Here is a 5,537-nt window from a genome sequence, read left to right as displayed (position 1 = left end):
CCAGTTTAGTTTATGTCAATATTTTACCTTTCTTTCAAGTGTTTACCTGAAAAACCATATTCTTTGTTTACTGAAAGCTGTTTTAAAAAATTTCATGTTTCTTTCTTGTAAAAAAAATTGTAACGCTCTGGTGTAAACTCTACATCCCTAACAAGAATTAATTTTTTCTTTGTAGTATAAAAAAGTTGTTTTCTTTATTAAAAAATTTATATCAGGAAAAATTCCAATTTTAATTGGAAAAGAAGATTGACGGGTTAAGTCTTAAGCGTTTTTGAATTGCTTTTTTTATCAATAGATTTCAAGCTTTCCAATCTTTTTCGGTTCCTGCGTGATATTTGTATTGTTTCTTTTCACTTGATTTTCATTCAATAAGTTTTTTTGGATAGAAGACTGTGGTAACTCGGGCGTGTTAGTTTTTATAGTAACTTTTTGAACATTCTCTTTCTCAGCGGGCCGGAGAGCAATTATAGACTTTGCGTTATTTTCGGAAATGTTTTTATTTACAGAAGACTGAAGTGTTTCTAAAGAGTTTTTCGGAACTAAAACCTTCTTTATTTCCGGACTTTGAGGCGTCTTTAAAGACTTACTACCATCTATAGACTGAACGACTCCTGAAATGCTTTTGTTGGTATTGACCTGAATATATTCTGAAGTATTTTTTGGCGCAGAAATTGGTGGGATCGTGAGTAGGATAGTATTTTGGTTACAGTTTTCCTTACTAAAACCTTTATACTCTACTAAATCTCCATCGTGGGTGCAGTTGCTCTCAGTAAAATTAAGTTTGCATTGGTAGATTTTTCTTGAGGAGCATTGAAACCTCGTAGACGGCTGTATTTTGCTAATAAAAAAAAAATTTATATAAAAAAGCAATTCGGTGTACCAACTACTTACAAATTGGAATAGTTAAAATCGTCACGGACGACATTTGGCCCAATTTCAGTAATAATATTGACTCTCAAATCTCTTTATTTTAATAAATAAAAAATTTAGTGAAAAAAACCTTTAGCAAAACTTCTACTTAAAAAAAACTTACAAGTACTGCAACGTTTTCAGTTCTTTAAAGCAACCAGCAGGAATTGCTTGCAGGTGATTATCATGAAGATATCTAAAAAAAAATAAGAAAAAAAATTTTTTTTTTTAAGTTTTACTATTTGTTTTATCCAAAAAAAGTAAAACTTACAGTGCTGTTAATTTTAAAAGGCCGTTAAATATTTTATTATCGACTGAAGAAATTTGGTTTTTCCCTAAATATCTTTAATGAAAGAAAAAAACATATAAATAAAAAGTAGCTAAAATTAGTTTTTATATAAAATATTCGAATATATATATATATTTCTGCTTCGAGTATTATTATAAAAATCTGATAAGCGAAAATTATAGAATTTAATTATTAAAATTCTCTTATAGGAAAGCCTTTTAATTAAATTATATATTATTTTTAAAAGTTTCTATTATGTTATATTTTGTTTATTTTTATACAGTTTCCTACAAAAAACTTAAATCTTGCAGGTTTTTAAAAGCATCTTCAGCAATAGAAGTGATGGCATTCTCTTGAAGATGCCTTAAAAAGAATAACAAGAAAAAAATTATACAAAATATTTTATTTTATAATAAAATATTATATTTAAAAACAAAAAAAAACTTACAAAACTTGCAGCTTTGAAAGATTTTTAAAAAAGACATCATTTATTGAAGTAAGCTCGTTTCTCGACAAATATCTTTACGTGTGTTAGAAAATAATAAGAATTATTTATACAATATAAATTTATATAACCTTTGTTATAGTTATAATGTATATATTTAACCCCTTATAAGTTACTGGTTACCACTGGTCGCCTAGGGCTCAAGTTGCAAGAGTGTGTCTATAAAAAATTGACCCTAAAGACCAGGCTCGGTCGCTGAAACAACCTCTGGTAAGTTTGAGTACCATTCTAACGAATTAGGCAGCAACCAACAAATATAAGAAAGTGGTAAATTTAGTTACCAGTGAATATAAAACAAATCTTTTTTAAGTCCCAGTTTTGCCCGTTAAAGGGTTAAATATATATAAAGAAAAAACCACAAACAAATGTTACAAATTATTACAAAATTTCTAGATTCGGTAAGCCACTGAATGCATAGTCAGCAATTGAGTTAATTAAATTATCCCCTAAATCTCTGCAGGTTAACAGAATTTTAAACACCAGAAAAAACAAAAAAATATATAACTTGCTCATTATTTTGTTAATAAATAATTTTTTCATTATATATATCTGCTTACAACTCAGTAATTGAGCTAAACTTGCTGAAGGCATGATTTTCGAGGTGTGTTAGCTTGTTGAATGAATAAATTCTTGTAAAGCAATTTAAAGAAAAAATACGCTGACAGTTATAATATTAGCATACAAATTTAACACAGATGAATAATCTACTGTTTCATATAAAGCTATCATTTTTCGATTCGAGAAGTCTCTATAGTTAATGGGTTAATAAAGTGATTAAACACTTGATTCTGTTAGAAGAGAGTTTGAAAATTTACAAAGTAGTAAGGTCGCTATAATAAATATCTCCTGGCAGAGGCGATACAGCTTTTCCCAGAAGAACCGTCAAGAACAACGTTATCAAAATTACACTCATCTAAAAAAAAGGTTGAAAAAAAACCAAAGTAGTTAAAAATATATATAGTAGTTATGAAGATATGGTATGAACAGGTGAATAAACAATACGGAAGTCTTTCAAGCTGTAATGAATTTATTTTTAAACAAAATTTTTATTTTTTTTTAATACGCTCAAATTTTTTGTGCCATATATAGTTAAAATAAATAAATTAACTTGATGGAATGCATAATTTCTACTAATAATTGACTGCTCTATCAGCCTTGGTGTGCAATTTTTATTAACTACATTGTTGCATGTGAGTGGTCAGTACTTCTAAAATTAGTTACAATTTTGATATATACGTTTTCTGTTAATTTAAACACGTAACTCGCATTATCCAAAGTTAATTATATTTTTCTTTGCTAAGTCTTTTATATTTTTTAATTTTTGGAGTCAAAAAAGCCTTTTTTATTATATGAAAGTTAATCTTAAAAAGTTAAAAGCCTAAGTAACGGTGCATATATTTAAATTTATCGTAAATTTTTTTCCTCGGTGGTCATTACCTCAAAAAATTGTTTAAAATATTTGGCAGTGATAAGGTTTAACATTATAGTTGCTAGCATTATTTTAAGTTTTAAAGTTCTCTGGTTTCTAGGTTTACAAGTAAAAAGTTAATACCATTTTATAACTTTTTATAAAAAAGAGAAAACTTTGGCACATATTACAACTTAATAAAGTTATAATCCCTAATACTTCACTGTGATAATTTATAAAATAAACTAGGTAGTTTCGAATAAAATGCTTTGATCAATTTATTATACGCTTTAAGATTTTTATAGCTTACTCTTATGCAAATTCATTCCATTTATATTATACAAGGAGGAATCGGCGTCAGAGGAAAAAAAGGGATAAGTTCTCAAATTATAAAATATTAGTTAATGTACAAAACGTTACATAAAACTATGGAATAATTGTACGTATAAGGTGTACTTTTCAATGTGTTTAACGTACAAGGTTTTTTCATTAAACTCTGAACAGGAAGGAAAAAACTAAATTAATTAGTTATCGGAACAGATGTTCTATAAGCTTTCTTGCACGTATTTTTTCAAAAAAACAAGATAATAAGCTCTTTTATAAAATTTTTCTCAATAATTTAGACTTTTCTAATAAAAATTTGATACAAAAGTTTTTATCTGCATGAAAGTTTAAAAGGGGTAAAAGGTAGAGTTAAAATTTTTTACAAAAAATAATAAACTTAAAGTTTATAAAATAGTGTTATACGCTTCAAATATTTGTAGTATTAAGAAAAAATTTTCTTTAAATTTTAATTAACTATAGCATCGTCAATTTTTATTTTTGTAAGTCAAAAATCTCCGTCTTTACAAAAGAGGCTGCCATCTATATATTATAATCGATTATAGTTTTCTAAATATTCAAAGTTTAGCGAATCTAGGTCTAATATTATTATAAATAATCATTTTTTCTATAATTCTCCTGTTTGTATAACGTTTAGAGATAATTTATAGTGGCAAGCTGACAAGGAGGTGACACTTGAACTTTTAAATATTTTCTTCATCAAGGCTTATGAAAGATTGCGATCCAAATAAAGCTACTCGCCTATTTAATTTTTTTATAATTTATATCTTTTTGATAACCTTGTAACTAAAAACTACTTAAATAGACTCTTGCCCGTTGAATTTTGCTATGCTGTATTTATTCTTTTTATTTCCTGATTAGTATTATTTCAAAATTTTTTTGAAATAACTTTAGATTTTTAGGTTTGTAAAAGAAAGGACAGAGTCTACGTCAAAAATCAGATAAATATCAATTCTTTCTTCTTAAAAAGCTGATATGAAAATAAATGTAACATTAGGAAGATGGAGTATTACTTATATATTTATTCCTTTCAGTTAGTCTAAATAAAACAAATTATTTTTCGAATTTCTAACTTTAACCAGTTCCCTTCTAACTTTTATCATTATCTATAAAACGGCACTTAACGAAAAATTATTCTATTAAACTTTAAAAGTTTAAGATTAATATTTTAATAGGTCACTATTATATTATAAAAATTTTACTTGGAAACGCAGAATCCTTAATTAATTCACATATATAGGCTGACTATACTAACTTTATAACCAGCACTTAGCACTATATTTTAATAAGTATAAAATTTATTCTAGATCAACTGAAGTGTTAAAAAAGTTAGGTTCAGAAAAGTTAAATAATTATAAAAAATGATAAAAATAATATATGAAACATTTATGTTCATATATACTTCTGTTTACAAGCGTTCACTTATTCTCAGTAAAGCGTAGACAAGAGCACTTCTACGTGCATTTAGCTCTACTAATACCTCTTTTTAAGAAATTAAGATTTCTACGCAGATATTCAAGAGAATCTTAAACTATTGAAATGATCAATGAAAAAATATATATAACAGTCATAAAGATAAAGAAACAGTCACGGATAAATATTAATTATTGTGCTTCTAATACGGAAAGAGCAGTTATAAAATTTACTACTAAAGAGGAGCAAGCTATAGAAAGCATATAAGTTGTAATTTTTTTTTAAAGATAGCGCATCACTTACGAAAAAGGTGATATCTCTATTATTAATAGCCTGAAAATTGAATAATAACCTAAGATAGAGATTGTAAGATTAAAGCTAAGTATTAACTTAGGTAGCTCAATAGGTATCGCTCTCTTACAAATTCGTTAACAATTATATCATAATTGTACTTGTAAATTTAAACCTAATATTCTCCTTACCATACTAAATCTTCATTGTATTTAAGGAATTCTGATGAGAGTTTAATAATTTGAAAATTTAAAATTTCTCTGTGCAACGTCTGTGTCATTAGCACGACTTACTATAAAAACGAAGATTTTTCATTTAAGTTGTAATAACATTTCATTAGAAGAGATAATCGATTTGATTACTCTTCTCTTGGGCTTTGA

The 5,537-nt window shown here is 26.5% G+C and overlaps 1 long non-coding RNA gene across 1 annotated transcript; it reads right to left on the bottom strand.

Moving 5' to 3' along the window:
• Nucleotides 1-270: 270 nt before the first annotated feature.
• Nucleotides 271-1,233, bottom strand: LOC135145228 (uncharacterized). Its single transcript, XR_010283375.1, has 4 exons — nucleotides 1,181-1,233; nucleotides 1,034-1,105; nucleotides 892-963; nucleotides 271-838 (listed from the first exon to the last, which is right to left on the bottom strand). It is a non-coding gene; the product is annotated as an uncharacterized LOC135145228 (long non-coding RNA).
• Between the last annotated feature and the right edge of the window lie 4,304 nt (nucleotides 1,234-5,537).

Source organism: Zophobas morio, unplaced genomic scaffold (genome assembly GCF_036711695.1).
Source record: "Zophobas morio isolate AGI-343-1 ecotype UQ-CSIRO unplaced genomic scaffold, CSIRO_AGI_Zmor_V1 ptg000133l, whole genome shotgun sequence".
Lineage (NCBI taxonomy): Eukaryota > Metazoa > Arthropoda > Insecta > Coleoptera > Tenebrionidae > Zophobas > Zophobas morio.
This window is presented reverse-complemented; position numbering and strand designations above follow the sequence as displayed.